The following is a 26,535-nucleotide window of genomic DNA, read 5'->3' as shown; positions in this document are numbered from 1 at the left end:
CCAAAAAGGGATACGAATCTTACTCAACTGGGGAAGAACAAAAGGCTTCAACCAAAGAGTGCATGAGATATATTATCTATTACCGTCAGAACGTAGATAATATACTCGCATCGAAGATTATCCACAACCGGCTACTGGGTTAATAAAGGATAAATCGACCGAGAGAGAAAGGCATCGGGATACCGAAACTAGGTATATAATGATGACCATTCAAGGGGAGCAACAAACATTACCGGCAACCGGTATATTTGCTGGGGATAAACTGCCTAATTAGAGCAATTATCCAAGAGAATGAGGGAATATCAACACCGAATATTGGATAATGATAACCGTCAAGGAGGGGATTACATCTACCGGATACTGGGTAGAAAACCACGGAAGAGTAACCGTCATCGATTAGGATGAACAAAAGGTTAACTCTGCAAGGGGATGAAATAGGGTTTACAACTACCGGTATAAAGGTAGAAAACCACAGACTCCGCCGAGGATAAGATGAATGATTACTAATTACTGAGCAATTATTCATTGATACCACAGTGAAGCGCAGGAAATAGTCAGAAAAGGCCAATCTAGGATCAAACTAAAGAGGCAAGCTGAATCAAAACTCGTCCCAGTGAGGATATAACTCAATGGGGAAACCCATCCCAATATATGTTGGGAAGGAACAGAAACAACCATCATCCACGAGGATATAACTCGGTGGGGAATATGGAAGGAAAGATAAACACTTTCTGCTTAAGGGGCTGACTCTACATGGGGAGATCAGACACCGACATCTGCTTGGGAAATGTATTACCCACTAGCAGGAGATAACAAACAAAGATATATGGCAAAGAATGCAATCATGAATATCTGAATGTTTGAAAACTATATGCACGTATGCCTGGTTTATGTATGATGAATGCTGACAAACAGACATTTCTAACACAAACAGCTCCAAAGGATAAGTACACAGACATCCGGTACTACATCTCAAGAGAGAAAGCCAGGTTCACCGGAGAGTATCCAATCTGATGAGGGCAAGTGATACTAGGAAGCAAAGATCTCCGCAGGGGAATGAACATCAGTCATTCCAGCTGGGGGCAGGAGTTATTGCATAGATAAAAATCCGCCACATAAGCAACTCTATTGGGGAACCAATCCGAGGAGGAAAGGGAACCTCTGTGGGGAACAAACACCCAATAGGAAGCTTCCAAGGTTACCACTAAATACCGTACTACCAAATATCTCATCTGCTGAGGAGGAAAGAGGGATGAATATCTTATCACACACTCTGCTTGGCGAAAAAACCTCAAAAGGCTCCGGTAGGAAGAGGATACAAACATGCCAGGAATATGAACAAATGTTTTACCCTGTTGGGGATCATACCATCCTTGGGAGAGCACTGAAGATCTCTTAAGTATCCTTTCGTCATTGTGAATGTTCATTTTGTTTAAAAACAAATTTATGAAAAATTCGATTATTTAAAACAATGATACTTTTTTCAATGAAAACATGCAAAACCTTTGTTGGATAGAAGTAAATAAGAGTGCAATAATTGGATAAAGGCTCAAATTTTTTTGATGGGATGGTAGTTTGCGAATGGCAAGACTCCATAGATCTTTATAAATTGGAAATTGGTGATATATATTGGAAAAGGGCTACATTGAACATAATGACCATTTCTCCACCAATTCTGAATCCGATGTATTTGAAGCTTTGGTTGATGACGAATGAGCAAGAATCTCTGACAGATGACAGTTGTAGAACAAAGTCTTGTCAGGATGCAGTTACTTGCCAAATCCCTAATTTTTGCCTAGATTGCCCCAGGATGAGGTACTCAATCTATCGGGATACATATATATATATATATATATATATATATATATATATATATATATATATATATATATTTTTATGTCTCTAACTTTTGCTTGGATCGCCCTTTCGGGTTTTCAATCCACCGAGACGTCCATTTTTTCCTAAGCCGCCCTTTCGGGTTTTCAACTTAGCGAGCTATTCTGTTTTTATTTTTAGGCGAAGTATTTCTTGACTGCATCTGAATTCACAGGACGAGTGAAATCCTCTCATCCATAGTTGTAAGTATCAAAGCACCGCCTAAAAAGGCTCTCTTAACAACATATGGACCTTCATAGTTTGGAGTCTACTTGCCCCTGGAATCGGGCGTGAAAGACAAAACTTTCTTGAGCACAAGGTCACCCTCTTGGAAAACACAAGGCTTGACCTTCTTGTCAAAAGCTTTCTTCATCCTTTGCTGATATAATTGACCATGGCACGTGGCAGTCAATCTCTTTTCTTCTATCATATTCAGCTGGTCATAACGACTCTGAACCCATTCAGCATCAGTCAACTTGGCTTCCATCAAGACTCTCATTGATGGGATTTCCACCTCTACTGGGAGTACAACCTCCATGCCATAAACAAGAGAGAAAGGGGTTGCCCCTGTTGAAGTGCGGATAGATGTACAATATCCGTGTAAAGCAAATGGCAGCATCTCATGCCAATCTTTGTACGTGACAACCATCTTTTGGATAATCTTCTTGATATTCTTATTAGCAGCTTCAACAGCCCCATTCATCTTGGGTCTATAGGGAGAAGAGTTATGATGCGCAATCTTGAACTCACTACACAACTCTTTCATCATTTTGTTGTTTAGGTTAGATCCATTATCAATAATGATCTTATCCGACACACCATATCGGCATATGAGTTGATTCTTGATGAACTTCACGACTACCTGCCTAGTCACATTTGCATATGATGCCGCTTCAACCCACTTGGTGAACTAATCAATTGCTACGAGAATAAATCTGTGTCCATTAGACGCTTTTGGCTCTATCATGCCAATCATGTCGATTCCCCACATGGAGAAAGGCCATGGTGATGAAATCACATTCAGAAGTGTCGGGGGAATATGAATCTTATCCGCATAAATCTGACACTTATGGCATTTCTTCACATATTTGCAGTAGTCAGACTCCATTGTCAGCCAATAGTAGCCTGCTCTCAATATCTTTCTAGCCATGGCATGTTCATTGGAATGAGGACCAAATGAACCCTCATGGACCTCAGTCATCAACAGGTCTGCTTCGTGTCTATCCACGCATCTGAGCAGAACCATGTCAAAATTTCTCTTGTAAAGCACATCACCATTGAGGTAGAAGCTTCCTGATAATCTCCTCAGAGTTTTCCTATCCTTCACAGATGCCCCAGGCGGGTAAGACTGGTTCTGAAGGAAACACTTGATATCATAATACCATGGCTTATCATCCTTCACTTCTTCAACCGCAAACACATGGGCTGGTCTGTCCAAGCGCATCACAGTGATATTGGGAACTTCATTCCAAAGTCTAACCACAATCATCGAAGCAAGTGTAGCGAGAGCGTCTGCCATCTGATTCTCATCTCGAGGAATATGATGGAAGTCAACCTTAGTAAATAACGTTGAAATCCTCCTCGCATAATCCCTATATGGAATGAGGTCAGGCTGATACGTTTCCCATTCACCCTTTATCTGATTAACAACGAGGGCCGATTCATCGTATACATCAAGATGCTTGATCCTTAGGTCAATGCACTCCTCTAATCCCATAATACAGGCCTCATACTCAGCCATATTATTCGTGCATTTTAAAGTTAGCCTTGCTGTAAAAGGAATGTGTGTGCCCTGAGGAGTAATAACCACTGCCCCAATACCATTTCCATATTGATTTACAGCGCCATCAAACACCATACTCCATCTGGAACCAGGCTCTGGCCCTTCATCGAGCGTAGGCTCATCGCAATCTTTCATTTTCAAATACAGAATCTCCTCATCTGGGAAGTCATACTGAACTGACTGATAATCCTCAATCGGCTGATGTGCCAAGTGGTCAACCAAAATACTACCTTTAACAGCCTTCTGAGCTCGATACTCAATATCATACTCAGATAACAACATCTGCCAACGGGCAATCCTCCCTGTTAAAGCAGGCTTCTCGAAGATATACTTGATTGGATCCATTCTGGATATTAACCACGTCGTATGATTTAACATATACTGGCGTAGGCGCTTAGCAGCCCAAGTCAAAGCACAACATGTTTTCTCAAGCATTGAGTATCGAGACTCACAATCAGTGAACTTCTTGCTCAAGTAGTAAATAGCGTATTCTTTCTTTCCTGATTCGTCTTGCTGACCAAGGACACAACCCATTGAGTCTTCAAGAACAGTCAGATACATAATCAATGGTCTTCCTTCCACGGGCGGAGACAGGATCGGAGGCTCAGACAAATACTCTTTAATACTATCGAAAGCTTTCTGGCAATCCTCGGTCCAATCATGGGACTGATCTTTCCGGAGGAGCTTGAATATCGGCGCACATGTGGCAGTCATGTGGGATATGAATTTGGAAATATAATTCAAGCGGCCAAGAAAACCTCGGACTTGCTTCTCAGTTTTGGGCGCAGGCATCTCTTGTATTGCTTTGACCTTTGCAGGATAAACTTCAATACCTCTTTCACTAACAATAAAGCCCAATAACTTGCCGGAACGGACTCCAAATGTACACTTGTTGGGATTCAGACGGAGCTTATACTTTCTCAAACGCTGAAAAAGCTTCAACAAGTGCTCTATATGTTGAACTTCCGTTCTTGACTTAGCAATCATATCATCAACATATACCTCGATCTCCTTATGCATCATATCATGAAACAAGGTAGTCATAGCTCGTTGATACGTGGCTCCGGCGTTCTTCAAACCGAAGGGCATCACTCGATAACAGAATGTTCCCCAAGGTGTGATGAATGTTGTCTTCTCCATATCCTCGGGTGCCATCTTGATCTGATTATATCCGGAAAATTCATCCATAAATGAGAAGACATTGAATTTAGTTGTATTATCTACCAACATATCAATGTGTGGTAGAGGGAAATCATCTTTCGGACTAGCTTTATTCAGGTCTCTATAGTCCACACACATCCGAACTTTTCCGTCTTTCTTAGGCACAGGCACAATATTGGCCACCCATTAAGGATACATAGAAGTCACCAGAAACCCCGCATCAATTTGCTTCTGAACATCCTCTTTGATCTTTACTGCCATATCAGGATGAGTTCTTCTGAGCTTCTGCTTCACAGGCACGCACTCAGGTTTCAAAGGTAGGAAATGTTGCACAATATCTGTATCTAGACCAGGCATGTCTTCATATGACCAGGCAAAGACATCAACATATTCTCGTAGCAATTCAATCAACCCCTTCTTAACAGACTCTTCCAGGAGTGCCCCAATCTTCACTTCTCGCACACAATCTTCAGACTCTAAGTTGACTGTTTCCAGATTCTCAAGATGTGGCTGAATGATCTTCTCTTCATGCTCAAGTAGACGGGTAATCTCGTCAGGAATCTCTTCAACATCATCTTCTTCCACTTCTAATACAGGGAATTCAAAGTTGGGAGATGGTGTTGGGTCATTATGTTCAATGGGTTTGATCAACCTGCATAAGGATTTTGGATATGAAAGCTTTAGAATTCAAACAAGGCAAATCATTATGCAGATGAAAAGATTGATTTTATTCTTATTTTTGAGGTTTTATGTGATCACCAATTTCATGCAAAAAAACGAAAAAGGAAAATAATTGGAAAAACAAATATTTAACATGAATCTATTGAATGAAAATATCATTGTATTTATGCGCCAACAATGTCATCACTCCTCCTTTTGGCATGGGAAAAGGGTTTTTAAACACAATGAACATTACTTTGACTTATGGATAACTGTTGGAATATCCACAGTGACCCAATTATTGCAGATCCCCCCAGGGATGATGAAGTTGCCAGAATCCTCTTCGTCCTCTTCCAAGATGGCAGCAGCCTCCATTTCCTGACCAGTGTGGATGAAACCTCCACTCTTGAACAGCCCTTGCATATTAGAAACCCCAGATGAATAACCTATGCCAGCTCGGGTCTTGTTGTCTTCTAGCTCAATCATTTTCCCTAATCCAGCGGTTGCACCACGCTCAATGGCCAACTTTGCATCTTTGTAGGAAGCAAATGAAGAAGTTCTCTTCTCAATCGGTTCAGCAATAGATAAAGCTTGGAAAGGAGTTCCAACTTCATCCTCAGCATCTATATATGAGAAGGAAGACAAATGGCTAACCAGGAGAGCCTTTTCTCCCCCTACCAACACCAGCTTCTTATTCTTCACAAATTTCAGTTACTGGTGTAGGGTGGATGTCACAGCGCCTGCCTCGTGAATCCATGGTCTGCCTAGGAGACAACTATACGATGGGTGAATGTCCATAACCTGGAAGGTAATCTGGAAATCACTTGGTCCGATTTTTACTGGGAGATCAACCTCACCAATCACAGTTTTGCGAGACCCATCGAAAGCCTTCACAACTACTCCACTCTACCTCATGGGAGGCCCTTGATATGACAGCTTCGTAAGAGTAGTTTTTGGCAATACATTCAATGATGACCCAGTGTCCACCAGTACATTGGACATGGCGTCATCTTTGCAACCCATAGATATATGCAATGCCAAGTTGTGGTCTCTTCCCTCCTCGAGGAGATCAGAGTCACAAAAACTCAAGTTGTTACAAGCAGTAATGTTTCCAACAATGCTATCGAATTGTTCTATCGTGACATCGTGATCCACATATGCCACATCCAACACCTTCTGCAGAGTCTCTCGGTGTGGTTCTAAATTCAAAAGCAATGATAACACAGATATTTTGGATGGCGTTTGTAGAAGCTGGTCTACAACGTTGTACTCGCTTCTCTTGATGAGCCTCAGCATGTCATCACAGTCTTCTTTCGCATGGCCACTCGGGCCAGTAGCAGCAGGAGTTCTCAACGTAGAGGAGGGCTTAACAACAAGTGCCGGATTCGGGGTGCTCACAGCATTCCCAATCGGGCTTTCAACAGAATCAGCATTAACACTTCCTCGAGCATCAGCTTGAGGCTTTGGCGATGCTGAAAATACACAAACACTATGGGTCAAACCGCTAACATCAGCAATATTTACAACAGATGAAGAAGGCAAGGACACCTCTTTCCCATTTTCCACTGCTACAGCATTGTAGTGATAGGGGACCGCCTTTTTAGAAGAGTATGGTACTGGTCCGGCCGGTTTAATGATGAGAGCAGGAGAAGCCTTCTGCTTGCTACCATCATACTTGATGATAATAGGCTCAGGTATCCGGAACACCGGAGAAATCATGTTGACCTCATCAGCATCTTCGTCAACATTTCTGTTTTGAAGGATCTCAATAACTCCTTCATCCAGCATCTCTTGAACATCTTTGCGTACCTGGCGACAACCTCTTTGATTAACAGAACAGACTCGGCATCTATCATGGTCATGCTCATAATGACTATAATCACATAGCAAACGATGCATCTCGACCAGAGATTGTCGAATATGACTGACGTATTTGACTTTTTATTTGCCCGCGCAACCCTGGACCATGTTGACAGATTTCCCATGCTCGGGCAATGGGTTCTTCTTCACGTTAGGACTTACATCCTCGAAACACAGAATGCCACACCTCACAAGGTCTTGAACTTTGGTCTTCAAAGGGTAGCAATTCTCCACGTCGTGGCCGGGAGCACCAAAATGGTAAACACAGTGTAATTCGGGCTTATACCACCACTGGGGGTTAGTAGGCATAGCCGGTGGATCTCGCGGAGTAATCAACTTCCTCTCTATTAAAGAGGGATATAACTCTACATACGTCATCGGAATAGGATCGAAGGTGACCCTTTTCCTCTCGTAACTCGTGCTGGTTTGATTACTGTTTCGAGGCTGGTAGGCCTGCTGTTGCGGACGGTGTTGTTGTTGTTGATATTGCGGATGTGGTTGCTGATTATTGTTATGTTGCTGGTACTGCTGATTATCTCTGAAGACGGGTGCTATATGAGCCACCTGGTGCTGGTTACCGGCGGAACGCACGGTCTTCCTCCTCATAGAGGGTCTTCTTGGTTTCATATGAGAGGTCACAACATATGCCTCTCCATCTTTCTTTTTCACAAACGCCCCATAACGTTAGGCAGAAGAGCCTTCCTCTCTTGTCAGACGCCCTTCCCTAACCCCTTATTCTAGACGCATCCCCATATTCACCATCTCGGTGAAGTTAGAAGGAGCGCTAGCAATCATCCGCTCATAATAAAAAGAACTCAAGTTCTTCAAAAAGATCTTAGTCATCTCTTTCTCTTCTAGCGGTGGTACGGTCTGTGCTGCTACCTCTCGCCACCTCTGGGCGTATTCTTTGAATATTTCCTTGTCCTTCTGGGACATGGCCCTCAATTGATCCCTATCGAGAGCCATATCCACATTGTACTTGTATTACTTGACGAAGGCCTCGTCAAGATCATTGAAGGATCGAATGTTCGCACTGTCTAGACCCATGTACCAACGCAGAGCAGCACCGGGCAAACTGTCCTGAAAGTAGTGGATGAGCAGTTGGTCATTGTCGGTCTGAGTCGACATTTTCCTGGAATACATGACAAGGTGGATGAGAGGGCAAGTATTTCCCTTGTATTTCTCAAAGTCAGGGACCTTGAATTTCACAGGGATCTTCACATTAGGAACCAAACAGAGTTCGGCAGCAGACTTGCCGAAAAGATCCTTTCCTCTGAGAGTTTTCAATTCCTTGTGAAGCTCAAGAAATTGATCGTTCATAGCGTCCATCTTCTCATAGACATCTGGGCCCTCATACAGCTCAGAATGATAGATGATGTCGTCTACTCTGGGCAGAGTATGCACGACAGGATGAGGAACAACAAGGATCGGGCTAGATGCCGGCATAGAAGCAAAGGTGGGAGCAGGACCCTCGGGCATGAAATTGGGAGGCATCCTCCACGGGATTCCGGCTGGCATGGCCGTTGGAGCAAAGTGTGCACTGGCTGCGGGCACAGTCGAAGAGACAATCTCATAGATGACTGTCCTCTGGGGAGGAGTTGAAGGTGTCGGAGAAGACTGGCTCTAGGAAGCCATGAATGACTCTATCAAGGTACTTAATCTGGTCACTTCCTCTTTCAGCTCGCGGTTCCCTTGTTCCAAATGATCCATCATTCTTGAAATGTTGGCTCTGGTGTAGTACCAGTGAGTCAGCTTGTCTTCAAAATAAATGAAGAACACAGAGTTAGACCACAGGACAAGAAGCCGGGAACAAAACCTGCTTATGCACATGATGCATGCAATGCTTGTGCACATGATTTGTTTTTTTTCTTTCTTTTTATTTCAAAGGAACTTTAGGGTTCTATTTGCAAAGTTTGGAAGTATTAAACATTTATCACATATGGAAATATCTCATCAAATAATATCTGGAAACATTTTTACACTAAAGAAGTACAGTTTTGGTAACCAAATATAATACAAGAGAGAAGGGAAATAAACATCTTATGGATCTCTAGAAGCAATCGTCCAAAGCTCTGGACACAGGTAGATAAGATGCACAAAGCCTCTTCACCTCCCTCTCGTAGGTTGCCTCTATATCTGCCTTCTCCTTGGCGAGTTGGTCGTACTTCCTTTTTCAAAACTTGGAAGACTGAGGAAGTAGAGAGGTCCATGCATCAACAGGATCATCAATAACCTGATGTTCAAGGAACTCTATCAAAGCATCCTTCTCCTTGATCTGCTGAAGCAACTCCTCTCTTTCACGGATCCAAGCACGTGATCCGTCTTCGTCTCTCAACTCCTCTACTCCTTGGTCAGGGAGGGTTGAAGGCCATACCATAACCAAAGGTGTAGGTCTTGGATACTCGTAAGGCATGAGATACTCAGACGCTCTCTTCCTAACCCAAGCAGTGTAAGGCTCCATAGCAACACAATTCTTAGGACCCAACTCTTTCCTTCCTTTCCTATGAATCTTGCGCCAAGCGCGGACCATTCTGCTCTTCAAGTTTTGGGGATCTTTACCCTCCTGAAAGAACACACCCTCTAACAGAATGTTATTAGGTTTATCCTTTTGGGGGAACCCAAGCTGACGACGTGCCAAAACAGGGTTGTAGTTAATCCCACCACATGTACCAAGAAGGGGTACATTGGAGAATTCACCACAAGAGTCGATAATCTGCACACCATCATACACACGGTTGTACCAAGAGATATCATCATTAGTGAGAGACATAAGTCTCGTGGACCACCGTAGACATCCTTTGTTCTCCTTGAAGGCGACCGTCTGCGGTAAGTGAGAAATAAACCACTTATACAACAGAGGCAAACAACACACAATGGCGCCACCACCCTTTGCATTCCTTATATGCATTTTTGAACTTTGGAAAAATCACTTGATCAATGGTATAGGTCAAAAGTGACCTATAATGTAACCTTATATCACATGCTCAAAAAAGTTGAATTAGCTCCCACTCTAAAGTTAAAAATTGAAGTAGACACATTAAATTTGATTGTTCAACTTGGAAATATTTCATCTCATAAAAATTGAGCAAGTTATGGCCTTGGGAATTTGACTTTCAAATTAGGGTTTAGACAAAATGACCTATAATGTTTCAACATAGAAAATGATTTTCCAAGCAAAACTAGCTCTAGGTCTCAACATGAAAATTGTTTGGATTGTCATTTAGAGTATGTTTTCTCTTAGGATAATTTTCATATGGTGAAAATTGTAGGAGATAGGGTCTAGGGAGACCCAACTTTGATCAGATGAATTCATCTGGCCAACTACCATTAACCAACTTGCTAACTTCCATCTATCTTGACTTTATTGGCTCATGGTAGATCATATATGCATAAAATGGTGAAATTTGAAGTGTCCCTTAAGAAATTTTATCAATTGGTGAGATAGCTTATTGGAGAAGTTACTCAAGATACCTAGTCAAACTAGGGTTTCCAAGGCAAATTACCCTCAAACTCTTGAAGAAAACTTGATCAATATAACATGTAGAGTATATTGGGACTCATATATAATGCTCATAACCATTATTGGATCAATTCTTGATTGTGCTCTTTGTTTATAAGGGTCTCAAACCCAACATGTGAATTTGATGAATCAGTGGAATCATGCCCTTCCTACGAAAGAGTTAGACCAACGCAAAGACATATTCTTGGTATTTTGGTTAGTGAAATGGTAAAATACAAGTATGATACAATCACAAAGTGCTTGGTGATCTCTCCCAAAATAAACGCAATGAAAGAGGGGTAAGGAGGATGCCCAAATATGATCTCAATGTTAATGCTTATGATGAAATTGCATGAGGGATCTTAGGGTCAAAATAGGGGTCTTACAAGTAGATAATAGAGTTTTCCTCCTCATGTGTTAAAGTTTATTGCTTCCCCAGTTGAGTTGAGTGCGCATTTCCTTAGTGAAATCGCTTTTCCCCTGCATGAGTCGAGTATTTCAATTTTATCCTGACTTACTCATGTTCCCTGCAGATGTTGTTGTTCCCCGGCTGAGTCTTTCCATTTTGCATGGAATTCCTCGAGTACCACAGTAGTTTTAAGTCGTAGCCTGGCCTACGCATAACTCCTTTTTCCCATAGAGTCTCTGTCTCCATAGTGAGTTTTCCTTACGAAATACATTATACTCCTGCGGACTTTCGGTCTCTCTGATTTCTTTTCCTTTGTGGCAGTATTTACCCATAGAGCATTAACTTGTACATTCATATCATACTCATCATGAGGTCTCTTAGGGACCAAAATTTGTTTCTATATGTTGTTATTTAAGCCCATTCTACTGAGTAAGTATGAAGATTTTAACCTTCACCTCCTCAGTTAGAATGTCCTTAAATAGGGGCAGCTGTAAGACCCCAATTTTCACCCTTAGATCCCTCATGTAATTTCATCATAAGCATTAGCATTGGGATCATACCTTGGCATCCTCCTTACCCCTCTTTCATTGGGTTTGTTTTGGGAGAGATCACCAGGAACTTTATGATTATATCATACTTGTATTTTATCATTTCACTAACCAAAATACCAAAACATGTCTTTGCATTTGTCTAACTCTTTTGTAGGAAGGGCATGATTCCATTGATTCATCAAGTTCACATCTAGGGTTTGAGACCCTCATGAACCAAGAGCACAACTAAGAATTGATCCAAGAATGGTTATGAGCATCATATATGAATCCCAGTGTTCTCTACATGTTATATTGATCAAGTTTTCTTCAAGAGTTTAGGGTAATTTGCCTTGGAAACCCTAGTTTGACTGGGTATCTTGAGTAACTTCTCCAATAAGCTATCTCACCAATTGATCAAATTTCTCAAGGGACACTTAAAATTTCATCATAGTATGCATATATGATCTGCCATGAGCCTAGAAAGTCAAGAGAATTGGAAGTTAGCAAGTTGGTTTATGGTGGTTGGCCAGATGGATTCATCATATCAAAACTGGGTCTCCCTAGACCCTATCTCCTAAAATGTTCACCATATGAAAATTATTCCAAGATCAAACTTACTCTAAATAACATTACAAGTAACTTTCATGTTGGTACCTAAAGCTATTTTTTCTTGGAAAATCATTTTCTATGTTGAAACATTATAGATCATTTTGTCTAAACCCTAATTTTAAAGTCAACTTCCCAAGTGTAGCACCTCAAATTTGCCCTCCTCATTCATGCATTCATTTTAGGTAATTTAACATTTCATATTGCATTTCATCATGTCAATCAGAGTTAGCTCCAAGAGTTTGTCTTCCAAGAAGCTTGGATATCATCCAAGTCACTTTGTGGGTTCTATCTGAATGATCAGTCAACACAAGGGAAATTGTGCATCAACTAGGGTTTTTCTCAACACTCAAGGAAGTTTGTATTCATCGGGGTATCAAAGGTGCATCACCATCCTCATGATCTTTCTTTCCTCAAATTTTCATTTCTTATCAGCAAAGCTCATCTGAATTAGGGTTTGACCTCTGGTCAACTTTGGTCTACTGAAGCAGTCAAAGTAGGGTTCTTCAAGGATTGAGATGCATTCATGGTTTGAAGGTCTTATGGATGTTGTGTAGAGATCTTGGGAGCTAGGGTTTCATTTTTAGAGGTTTTCTTTAAAGGATAAAGCTTAATGGGCTCAGTACAGTTCAAAATTCATCTGTGAAGTCAACAGTCAACTGTTGGTCAACTGAGGGTCAAATGGCTAGGGAATGACTTGAGATACTTCCAACATGTTCAAATGGAGTCTATTCATCATTCAAAACATTAATCTTGAAGGAACAAAGGTCCAGTGCACAGGTTACCAAATTTGGAAAGATGACCTGTATTGTGAAGTTTCCAAATTTGGAAGGATTTTGACTTAGCTTCAACTTGATTTTTCATCACCAAGGAAGCTCCAAATGAATTTTTTCTCAGACATGAAAGTGGTAGATCTTTATCTCCACTTTCCAAAAAAGTAGCCCCTGCTATTTATAGGATTGGTTCCTGAGCTGTCATGCTCGCTAGGCGAGCAGAATGGTTCGCCTAGGGAGCCCCAAAATAAGCCACCAGAGTCACCTGTGCCCAGAAGAAACTTCCTGAGCTGTCATGCTCGCTAGGCGAGCAATCCTTCACTAGGTGAAGCCCACGCTTCCTCCTTCTCTCCAGCGAGCCTTGATGATGTTGCTACAGGAATTGCTCGCTACCTGCTCGCTGGATGCTCGCCTAGCGAGTAATTGCTAGCTATGCTTTTATCCAAGTCTGGGAGTGTTCGCTGGAACCTCGTTGAGTGCTCGCCTAGCGAGCGCTTCGCTACCTCACTCGCCTAGCGAGCCTGCTGATGTACCAAGCAAATCATCAAAAGCGAGGGTGGTTTTGAACTTTTTCTCAGACATGAAAGTTGTAGATCTTTGCCTCCCCTTTCCAAAAAGTCCTATTTCAAGGCCATATGATGAATGGTTGAAGAGTTATGGTTCTTGCATGATGAAGTGTGAATGAAGGCTTTAAAAAGGCATAACTTGAGGTTGACAAGTCCAATTGGTGTGGCTCTTTTTGCTATGATTTTGTTTTGAGAAATACTTCAAAATGGCATGCAAAATGACCTATAATTTTGCATGATTCATCAATGGTACAAGTCATTTTTCAAGCTTTCTTTCATGAAAAGTCAAAAGGACACAAGATGACATCATGGAATATTCTCACAAGCCAATCATTGGGAATTTATTCAGCATTGTTTTTTGGGCCAAATCCACCTTGGAATTTGAGCCCATGCGTTCCCACATGTGTGGAAAAGCCATACATGCACAAAAATTATACCCTGGTAAAATTGTCATTAAACATCATTTTGTGTTATTTCTTTCATATAATCATGATTAATCAAGTCTCAAGAGAGGATTAATGCATTAAACAAGGTTGTTCATGTGCAAATAAGGGGGGAATTTCCAAAAATAACCAAAATGATCATGGACTTGAAACTCCTTCATTTGAGCCCACCAAGCCACAAAAATCAGAGTATAAACTCTAAAAATATCATTGAGCAAAACCCTAATTCGTGCAACCTCCATACACACTGAAAATCTCACTTTCCAAAAATAATATCATACTTTATTCTCATTAAATCTCTCCATACATCCATGGAAAATGAAAACCAATAGCATATTCTTGACCTACACACTCTAAGGATCACAAACCACCCACGATTTGAGCCATTCCAAGCAGTTTCTAAACAGAGCTTTAATGGAGGTTGCTTCTTGAATCTCAAGATCTAGACCGTTTCAAGCACAACCAAAGGTAGCAAACATTCATAAAAGTTCAAGGGAGGTATTCTGGAGCTTATCTCATCACCATACTGAAGTTTCAGAAGGTGCCATTTTCGGTAACTCAAATTTCTACTCTCTTATTTTGCTCATTTTTTATGCCTAAATGAAATTACATGCTATGGTGATGATGTAGATGTGTTTACTTTTTAAAATGGTGCAATATTGAGTGAGAAATCTTGATTTAAAGTTTTGATATTCAAACTTGGTGTTTGTGATTTGAGAGATTGGTGAAGATTCATGAAAAACTAATATGATTTTTGAGTTCCTAGCATGTGGTTTAGAGGGGGTAGCCCCATTTTTGTGAAGTTCTGGGCCGCGCGTGGAGGAGGTCGCCGCCGTGGGTGGCCGGAATCCTACCGGCGTTACTGTTCATGGACAGATTGTCTTGAGGAAGAAGACGATCTATTGCATCCATGCACTGTTTACCTGACACTGTTGTTGCTATAATTCTTTTGTTTGGGGCAACTCTTGATTGCACCCCATCTTGTTATTCTAACTTGTTTGTTGAGTTTTTGTGAGGGCTCACATGACTCTTGAAGAGATAGCTTGCTTGGTATTCCACTTTATTTGTGGGATACCATTTGGGGATTTATTCTGATTGCTTTGCTGACTTGCTTTCTTTGATGGTGCTAGCTTGAGAGAGATCTGGGTTTCTTGTTTCTTTAGTTGTTGTTACTTTGGATCTTTATCCGTGTGGTAGGTCTCTTGATCCCTTTTACATCTTTCCAGCATTTTACCGCTTTCTTAGCTGGAAGACCTCGATAGGAGGCAATGTTTTTGTGTGTTTACTTTTGTGCCCAAAGACCTCCAAGAGGAGGCACCAGTGCTAAAGACCTGCATGAAGAGGAAATTGACGGATAAAAGGGATTAGTAGTCAATCCCTTGTTATTTAGTGTGTCGTTCTTTATGCTCGCACTACGTGTCGATGCTTCAGAACAAAAGCCCAAGATCTTTTGTCCAGTCAGTCAGTGGAGAGGGTTCCATCTTTCTGAACCCCCACGCTTTGGCATGAGCTCACCCTGTCCAGGGTAAGAGCTACGAGGTCTTATCCTCATTACCCTTTTGATCTACTCACCCTGACGTTCAATGTCAGTGGTTAAGAGCCCATTTGATTACCTTTCCATGACTTGTTTGTCGAGGTTGATATGACCCCTCTTGACTAAAGCCCTACCCATGTATGTCTGAGCCCCCTTGTTGGTGCGTTTACTTTATGTTATATGTTTTTGTGTGGTGTGATCGTCTCCCCATAGGACTGCTAGGCTTCGTATAGTCTCTCGTTTGCATGTCAATTAAGGTAGCACGGTTCCTTCGTCTAGGACTTCCTTTTTGCATGAGCATTCCTAAAACACAAACAAACTCTTTGATTTTCTTTTCTTAAGAACACGTTAACTCCTTCTACTACAGGTGAGTAAGTCTCCAAAGGTCGAGCATCCGGTAGATTGCATAGTAACGTCGTTCATCTAAAAAACACAAAACAAACAAAAATAGGTTAGCCGAGCTACGGTGCTCTGATTCTCAATCCTTCTTGAGATACGTATGCAGCAGGGTAGGGCCTGTGCGAGCAATAACTCTTTTCTTTTCCCTACTTTGATTTTCTCTCTTTCGCATCGCATATAGGACTTTTTATACACACACTTTAGACATAAATAGCAAACGTGGATCCTGTGGAGTACCACAGACGTGAAGGGGTGCGATAACCTTCCCTTCACGTAACCGGCCCCCTTACTCAGTTTTCTTTGGTTCGAGACTTTGTTTTATCCGTTCCCTCTTGGTTATGCAGTACTACCTTTCCCTCCTCTTGGGATAAAAGTACATAGCTGGCGACTCTATTCTTTTTTCCGCGCCACTCTTTTTCGCGTTTGTACTTGGATTCGGGAAATCCGGGGAGCGACAGTTGGCGACTCTGCTGGGGACTTATTTTCCCTAGTGGGCCTTTCCTAGTGTTTGTCTGTTTATTTTCTATTGTGTGTTATTTATTTATTGCATTGCATACTTATCTGCTTGCATTGCATCCTATGTGCGCTTTACTGTTTCATGCATACTGTGTTGGCTGTGTATCTGTTTCGCTGTTGGGTTGGACTCACAAGAGGTAAAAGGCCCAATACACAGGCTATGAGTGAACTTTAGGACACCTAGGAATAGAGTGATTCATGGGAAGCGGGTGGTATGGCGCGACTTAGCGGAACATGGTATCACGAGCAGTTCAGATTCTGATGGGGTATTATCGTTGCATACACCTGGTGTGCATATGATGATATTCTTGAAAGGATTGTTTATCCTGTGTTTCTCTTGACCTTACTCTGGCCTAGATTACACCCGTGAGTGGGGCGGGAATGAATCATTTACAGGTACTGATGGTGACTTGTTTTGATGGTGACTTGTTCTGTTGGTGACCGTGTCCTGTTGGTGACTTTTGTTTGGTTCTTGTTGGTGACCGTTGGTTCTGAAGTATGGGTTCTAAGTTGATGATTGTGTTCTATGGTTCCCGGTTTCGAATTCATGCTGAAGTTCTGATCCTGTGCCTTGTGATACACAGCCAACCAGCCATTGTTTCATCATTTTGCATCATAGCATGTTTATTTTCAAAAAAAATAATGCATAAAAAGGAAAAAAAATTTAACCCGCATATGCATATCATTTTTCAGGTTTATTCAGGAGTCTGTTCACACCGAGAGATGACTGCCATTCCAGAGTTGAAGAGGAAGACTTGCACCTACAACTTTTACCGTGAGTCGTTGACATCTTTAGAAGAATTGGGTAATCTCGTGACCGATCGTAATCAGAAAGTTTTTGATGATCAGTATGGGGATATCTTGGCATTGTTGAAGATGGTGGTTCATCTGGTACCTCTGCAGACTCTCTTACAGTTCTATGATCCGGAGAGGAAGTTGTTGAGCTCAAGGTGCAACTGAAAGAGAAGCTCACCCCTCTACCTGAGTATTCAGAGTGTGACTGATTGATGGATCAGTGCCAGCATTTGAAGACTCTCATTCCTGAAGGACGACTTCCCTAGTTTGTCTTGTTGTTTATTTCGAGAATCACCTCCAGGATTGTTGGATGGGATTCCTTGTTCTACACTGATGAACTAAATCTTTGCTTGAATTATGTTTGTAGGAACCTTATTTCTTATGTCCATGGATGAGATTATTGATGTTTCACTTTTGCTTGCCATCCAGTGTATGCTGCTTCTTTGTTGTTTATGTTCCGCTTACGGGTGCAGGTTGCCATTTTTCAAAGGTGGACGAGACTCTTGAATACCTGAGAAATGATAAAACATAGCATACGCATCATACACATATCATTCTTGCATCATTACAGGTGTTCTTGAAGAGGATTTCTCATTCTCGTTCCCTTTTTAGGCAGGATTGCTGAGTATCGTCCGCACCGTTACGCAACAAGGCAGAATCAACAGAGGTTCATGGATCAAGTTCAAGCAGATCTAGCAGAGATGAGGATCAACATGGCCCAGTTCATGAGTATGATGCAAGGGGTAGTGCAAGGGCAAGAGGAACTCCGAGCCTTGGCCCAGAGACAAGAAACTGTGATTCCCCCTGTCGGTCAGAATCCGCCAGAAGGAACCCCTGTCAATGACACCGCTGCTGCTACCAGCCCTGTCAACAACTATGCTACTGGTGACGAATTGCGTGGTATTAGAATCAATGGACAACCCATCATTACAGAGGCTGCTAATGCTCGAGCGGCACGTGCTCCAGTTCACCATCCTTCTTATTTGGTTGACAAGCAAGAAGATATGTTCACTATTCTCAGTGATGATGATGAGTTTGGAAAGGCGGAAGAGAGAGATAGAAAGGTTGACGCCCTTGCTGAAAAGATTCGCGCCATGGAGTGCCAGAATTCTTTGGGCTTTGATGTTACTAACATGGGTTTAGTTGATGGGTTGAGGATCCCGTAAAAGTTCAAAGTGCCATCTTTCGACAAATACAATGGCACTTCTTGTCCCCAAACTCATGTGCAAGCTTACTACTGGAAGATATCCGCTTATACTGATGATGAAAAAATGTGGATGTACTTTTTCCAAGACAGCTTGTCTGGAGCATCTTTGGATTGGTACATGGACTTGAAAAAAGAATCTGTCAAAAGCTGGAGAGAGTTAGGTGAAGCTTTTCTGAGGCAGTACAAGCATAACATGGACATGGCTCCGAGCAGAACCCAGTTGCAGAGTTTGTTTCAAAAGACCGGTGAGAGTTTCAAGGAATACGCCCAGAGGTGGCGTGAACTAGTTGTGAGAGTACAACCTCCGATGTTGGAGAGAGAATTGACTGATATGTTCATTGGAACCCTGCAAGGTGTATTCATGGATCGTATGGATAGTTGCCCATTTGGTAGTTTTTCGGATGTTGTGATTTGCGGAGAAAGAACTGAAAGTCTTATCAAAGCGGGAAAAATCCAAGACCCTGGTTCTTCAAGTTCTTCAAGTGCTAAGAAACCATTTTCAGGGGCACCCAGAAGGAAAGAGGGTGAGACAAATGCTATATATAATAAGAGAAATGGAAACAGAGGACAACAATACCGTCAAGTTGCTGCTGTGACTATTCCAGCAACCCAACCTCAACAACAACAAAGAGGACAACCACAACAACAACAACAACAACGCCAATTCCAACCAAGACAAAGAATTCCAGATCGTCATTTTGATCCGTTGCCGATGACTTATGCTGAATTACTCCCTGAACTGCTCAGGTTAAAGTTTGTTGAAGTTCGCACTATGGCTCCATTAACAAGGATTCCCGCTGGTTATGATGCTAATGTCCGTTGTGATTTTCATTTTGGTGCGCCAGGGCACCACATCGAGAATTGTCAGGCTTTTCACCATAAAGTTCAAGATTTGATTGATGCCAAGACGATTAACTTTGCTCCTACTCCGAATGTGGTGAATAATCCTATGCCTCAGCATGGAGGGCCCAGAGTAAATGGTGTGGAAGATGGGGAAAATTTGAACTTGGTAGTCGAGATTAATGATGTTCAGACTTTGTTGTTTGTAGTGAAGGAACGTCTGCTTAGAGGGGGAGTATTCCCAGGATGTGACAAGAATTGTTCAGATTGTGGTAATCATGAAAACAGTTGTGTGAAGTTGAAAGAAGGTATCCAGGAATTGATGAATTAAGGTTGTTTACAGTTCGATCGAGTAGTGAAAGACCGTGAAGAGGTATTGACTGTTACCATTTACTTTACACCGTCAGAAGGTCCTGTACGTGCTCCAAGAACTATTAGTGCGCCTGTGACTATTGGTACTCCTGTGACCGTAGCTGCGCCCGTGACCATATCTGCTCCGGTGACTGTTGGTGTTCTCGTGATTATTAATGCTCTAGTAACTATCAGTACTCCTACCACCATTGCTGCTTCTAGTGGAAGACTTTTTGAGAATAGTAGAGCAATTCCGTGGCAATATGACAATACTTTTTGCAGAAGTAGAAGACCAGAGAATCAGACCAAATCAGTAAATCATACTCCAGTGACGATTGGTTCGTCAAATAAGACTCCAGTAACAGTTGGTTCGGCTGTGGGTAATGTGGGAGGACCCGGAGGATTTACGAGAAGTGGTCGTTTGTTTGCACCACAGGTTCAGAAGGATAACAATGCTGAGGCTCTTGCTAGAACAAAAGGAAAACAAGTTGTAGTTGAAGAAGAACCAGTGTGAAAGGAAGTGTCTGAGAGTTCTTTTGAGAAGGACGTGGAGGAATTTATGAGAATTATCAAGAAGAGTGATTACAAGATCGTGGATCAGTTGAACCAGACACCGTCAAAAATCTCTATTCTCTCTCTGTTGATGTGTTCCGAGGCACATCGTAACGCCCTGTTGAAAATGTTGAATATGGCTTATGTGCCTCAAGAGATTTTTGTTAACCAGCTTGAAGGTGTTATTGAAAATGTTAACACGAGACATGGTTTGGGATTCACGGATCTAGACTTGACACCTGAGGGTCGCAATCACAATAGAGCTCTACATATCAAGATGGAATGTAAAGGCGCGATTTTGTCGCATGTTTTGGTTGATACCGGTTCTTCTTTGAATGTGCTGCCCAAAAAGGCTCTGAGTAAGCTTGATGTCGAGGTGGTTATTCTCACACCAAGTGATCTTGTTGTCCGTGCTTTTGATGGATCCAAGCGATCAGTTTTTGGTGAAGTCGCGTTGCCTGTGAAGATCGGCCCGGAAGTGTTTAATATTGTCTTCTATGTGATGGATATTCAACCAGCATATAGTTGTATGTTGGGGAGTCCCTGGATACATGGAGCCGGAACAGTTTCTTCGACTCTCCACCAAAAGCTAAAATATGTGTGGGATGGTCAAGTTGTGACCGTGTGTGGCGAAGATGACATCTTTGTGAGCCATTTATCCTCCTTCAAATATGTGGAGATGGATGGCGAAATTCATGAAACTCTATGTCAAGCTTTTGAGACTGTCAGTATTGAGAAGGTGGCTTTTGTTGAACAGAAGAAACCAGGTACCTCGATTGCGTCCTATAAACAAGCTCTGGAGGTCATTCATTCAGGTAACGCAGAAGGCTGGGGCAAGGTGATTGATGTGCCCGTAAAAGAAGACATGTTTGGCATTGGTTATCAGCCTTTTCAATCATCAGAGCAGGGTGTCTAGAATCAGAAAGGGCTGTGTACTTTCACTAGTGCTGGATTGATGAATCACGGGGATGTCTTTGCAACAGACAATGAAGATGGTGACAGTGATTGTGATATGGATAATTGGGTGCGCCCGTGTGCTCCATGGGAGAAGATCAACAACCGGACTGCTGAAGAAATAGTCCAAGTTACTCTTCAGATAGAGTAATTTTCTTCTGTTTTTCATTTTGCATGAAAGCCCTACGCTCTTCCCAAGGCGTAGTGGTTCATTGTAGGGCGACATCATGTTTTAAATTTTCAATGATTATCATCAATAAAAGACGTTTTGCAGTCAAATTTGTGTTCACTGTCTTTCTGTTTTTATTACTTTCATTTTCAAAACGATAAAAATGGAAATGTTTTTTTATGACTTTCTTGAAATCTTTTCTAAAATAAAGCATGAAACATCGTTCGTGCAGAATTGATCTTGCGGATTCCATTAAAAACAGTTCTGTTATGGCTCAGTATGACTTCGATAATCCCATTTACCAAGCCGAAGAGGAGAGCGAAGAAGATTGTGAACTCCCTAAAGAATTGGCCAAACTATTGAAACAGGAGGAAAGGGTCATTCAACCTCATCAGGAAGAGTTGGAAGTCATTAACCTTGGTACTGAGGACGCAAAGAAAGAGATCAAGATAGGGGCTGCTTTAGAGGAAAAGGTCAAGAGAGGGTTGATCGAAATGCTGCAAGAATATGTGGACGTATTCGCATGGTCGTATCAAGATATGCCTGGTTTGGATACAGATATTGTAGTGCACAGGCTACCTCTCAGAGAAGATTGTCCTTCGGTAAAGTAGAAGCTTTGCAGAACTAGTCCTGATATGGCTGTCAAGATCAAAAAGGAGGTTCAGAAACAGTTGGATGCAGGTTTTCTAGCAGTTACCAATTATCCCCCTTGGGTGGCCAACATCGTACCCGTGCCAAAGAAGGATGGTAAAGTCAGGATGTGTGTCGATTACCGAGATTTAAACAGAGCCAATCCGAAATATGACTTCCCATTACCTCACATTGATGTATTGGTCGATAACACTGCTCAGTCCTCGGTTTTCTCTTTCATGGATGGATTTTCTGGCTATAATCAGATCAAGATGGCGCCAGAAGACATGGAGAAGATGACATTCATTACACCTTGGGGCACGTTCTGTTATAAGGTAATGCCATTTGGGTTGAAGAACGCCGGTGCTACCTACCAAAGAGCTATGACGACTCTCTTTCATGACATGATGCACAAAGAAATTGAAGTGTACGTGGATGATATGATTGCGAAGTCTCAGACAGAAGAGGAGCACTTGGTAAACTTGCAAAAGTTGTTTGAAAGATTGAGAAAGTTCAAACTGAGGCTGAATCCAAACAAGTGTACATTTGGAGTGAGATCTGGAAAGCTGTTAGGTTTCATTGTCCGTGAGAAAAGGATTGAGGTTGATCCAGCGAAAGTAAAAGCTATTCAATAAATGCCTGAACCAAGAACGGAAAAGCAGGTTCGTGGGTTTTTAGGGAGACTGAACTACATTGCACGGTTCATATCTCACCTAACAGCTACGTGCGAACCGATATTTAAATTACTAAGAAAAGATCAAGCAATCAGGTGGAACAATGATTGTCAAAAAGCTTTTGATAAGATAAAAGAATATTTGCAGAAACCTCCAATTCTTATACCTCTAGTTCCTGGGAGGCCTCTGATAATGTACCTTTCAGTAACAGAGAATTTGATGGGGTGTGTATTGGGACAGCATGACGAGTCTGGTCGAAAAGAGCATGCAATATACTACCTTAGCAAAAAGTTTACCAACTGTGAAACAAGATATTCGCTGCTCGAGAAAACTTGCTGCGCTTTGGCATGGGCTGCTCGCCGACTAAGACAGTATATGTTGAACCATACTACCTTGTTGATTTCTAAGATGGACCCAGTAAAGTATATCTTTGAAAAGCCGGCTCTTACCAGACGAGCGGCTCGTTGGCAGATGATTTTGACAGAGTATGATATCCAGTACACGTCGCAAAAGGCCATCAAGGGTAGTATTTTGTCTGATTACCTTGTCGAGCAACCAATTGATGACTATCAGCCGATGATGTTTGAATTCCCCGATGAAGATATCATGTACTTAAAGATGAAAGATTGTGAAGAGCCTCTTGTCGAGGAAGGACCGGATCCCGATGACAAGTGGACACTGATGTTTGATGGGGCGGTAAATGTGAATGGAAATAGTGTTGGGGCAGTACTCATTAATCCTAAAGGTGCACACATACCTTTTTCCGCCAGATTGACTTTTGAAGTAACCAACAACGAAGCTGAGTACGAGGCCTGTATCATGGGGATTGAGGAAGCCATCGATCTAAGGATCAAAACTATGGATATTTATGGAGATTCTGCTCTAGTGATTAACCAAGTCAATGGAGACTGGAATACTCATCAGCCGCATTTGATTCCTTATAGAGATTACACCAAAAGGATCCTGACTTTCTTCAAGACAGTAAAGTTGTATCATGTACCCCGAGATGAAAATCAAATGGCTGATGCCTTAGCCATATTGTCTTCCATGATTAAAGTTCATTGGCAGAATCATGTGCCACACGTTGCTGTGAATCGACTCGAGAGGCCTGCATATGTGTTTGCAGCCGAGTCTGTTATTGATGAGAAGTCGTGGTTTTATGATATTAAGAATTTCCTCAAAAGCCAAGAGTATCCTGAAGGAGCGTCAAAGAATGACAAGAAGACACTAAGAATGCTAGCTGGAAGCTTTTACTTGAACAAGGATGATGTGTTGTACAAGAGGAACTTTGACATGGTTCTGCTCAGATGTGTGGTTAGACACGAAGCAGACATGTTATGCAGGAAGTACACGAGGGATCTTTCGGTACCCATGTTGGTGGTCATGCAATGGCAAAGAAGTTGTTAAGAGTCGGTTATTACTGGATAACCATGGAATCTGATTGTTTCAAATACGCTCGGAAGTGCCACAAATGTCAGATCTATGCAGATAAAGTGCATGTACCACCAAACCCTCTGAATATTATGAATTCTCCTTGGCCATTCGCGATGTGGGGAATCGATATGTTTGGGAAGATTGAGCCTACTGCTTCTAATGGACATCGCTTCATCCTAGTCGCGATTGATTACTTTACCAAGTGGGTGGAAGCAGCTTCCTATGCCAATGTTACCAGACAAGTGGTTGCTCGATTCATTAAGAAAGAAATTATCTGTCGTTATGGGGTTCTTGAGAGAATCATCACTGATAATGGTTCGAATCTCAATAACAAGATGATGAAAGAGCTCTGCAAAGACTTTAAGATCGAACACCACAATTCTTCTCCTTACAGACCAAAGATGAATGGTGCTGTAGAGGCGGCAAACAAGAACATTAAGAAGATTGTGCAAAAGATGGTTGTGACGTACAAGGATTGGCATGAGATGTTGTCTTCCGCTTTGCATGGGTATCGTACCTCAGTGCGTACGTCAACCGGGGCAACTCCGTTTTCACTTGTGTATGGCATGGAGGCAGTCTTGCCAGTAGAAGTTGAAATCCCTTCTTTGAGGGTGATGATGGATGTAAAACTTGACGAGGCTGAGTGGGTTCAAGCCAGGTTTGATGAGTTAAATTTAATTGAGGAAAAGCGATTAGCAGCTGTGTGCCATGGACAACTATATCAGAGAAGGATGAAGAAGGCCTTTGATCAGAAAGTGCATCCTCGAAGCTATCAGATAGGTGACTTAGTTTTGAAGAGGATTCTTCCTCCCGGTACAGATAACAGGGGCAAGTGGACTCCGAATTATGAAGGTCCATATGTTGTTAAAAAGGTCTTTTCTGGTGGAGCCTTGATGCTTACAATGATGGATGGTGAAGATTTTCCGTCTCCTGTGAATTCATAGTAAAAAAATACTTCGCATAAACTGACCCGCTGGACAATGAAAGCAAGTCCAAGCAAAAAAGGGGCATCCCGGCGAACCAAGAAAAAAAGAAAAGAAAAAGGTTCGGGCAAAAGTTAGGGATAAAGAATAAAAAATAATATGTACACCTGGTAAGTCGAAAACCTGCAAAGGCGGCTTAGGCAAAAATGGGTATCCCGGTGGATTGAAAACCTGAAAAGGCGGTCCAGGCAAAAGAGGGATTAAAGCGAAGACTACGGTATGAGTTAGTTGTACTTCATCGCGTTTTAGTGTCTACCATCTTGAAGGATATGATTGGTCCAATCACTCTTCTCAGAAAGCAAAGAATTTGAGGGAAATTGAAGATCTATGAGTCATAATAGAATTGGAAAATAGTGGAATGTGTAGCGGGGTATTCGTTACCATTAGAGATATTGACTAAATCCAAGGTAAATCATACAAAGTCGAGTCGTCACCGCACTTCTATTTATCCAAAGGAATGGTTAGAAAGCGAACAAAAACCTAATAGTTTTAACAAAAACTAGTAAAAGAAACAGAGATTTGGGTAAGGGGGTTGGTTATGCAATGGGAAGGTGTTAGGCACCCAAAACATCCTAGGTACTCCTAGGGAGTTCTTTTCATACTTGGTAAGGTTGTTGTTTTGTGAAAATTTATTTGTGCAAACATGATTGAAGAGATGAGAAGAGAATGTACAAGTTATTTACATTTTGTGTTTGGATGGATAAACCCATTGCCTACGTACCATCTTGTAAAAAGATTAGGATCAAAACCTCGTAGTTCGGGGTAAAAATCTCAAAAATGAGTTGGTGAATAGATTGGTCCAAAAGCCTTAAGGTCTTTTATTATCAAAGGGAGAAAACTCAACCAAACCACAAATCCACCATGTGAGGATAGCTTCAACATGCTAGTGAGGGGTTAACCCTATAATAAGTATGGAAGACTCATTGTCCATCTCTAAGGATATAGGTGAGTATTACATCTACCACAAGGATAACTCAAACCTAATAGCTAAAGGTTATGAAAGATTTTGATTAAGAAAGTGGCCATTGGAACCACAAAAGACATTGGAATGGGCTATATTTACCAATTAGAAGTATATACAAAAATGGTCAAAGTGGATTTAAGGATTCAATTCAAAATAAGTGTTATGAAAAGAAAGTTTGAAAATCAAAAGCATAAGGCTTAGGTTTCTAATGTTTAAAAATAATGGTTAAATGTTTGCACAAAGAGTTTTGGCTTGGGTTAGAGTGGAGGAAAGAAGAAGAAGGGCTAAGTCCTAAGGAAAGCAAAAGATGAGGGATAAAGAAATAAAACCACAATGGAGTTCCTCTCTTGAGATCATATTGATGATCC

This window comes from Lathyrus oleraceus, chromosome 6 (genome assembly GCF_024323335.1).
Source record: "Lathyrus oleraceus cultivar Zhongwan6 chromosome 6, CAAS_Psat_ZW6_1.0, whole genome shotgun sequence".
Classification (NCBI taxonomy): domain Eukaryota; kingdom Viridiplantae; phylum Streptophyta; class Magnoliopsida; order Fabales; family Fabaceae; genus Lathyrus; species Lathyrus oleraceus.
Note: the sequence above shows the minus strand (reverse complement) of the source record.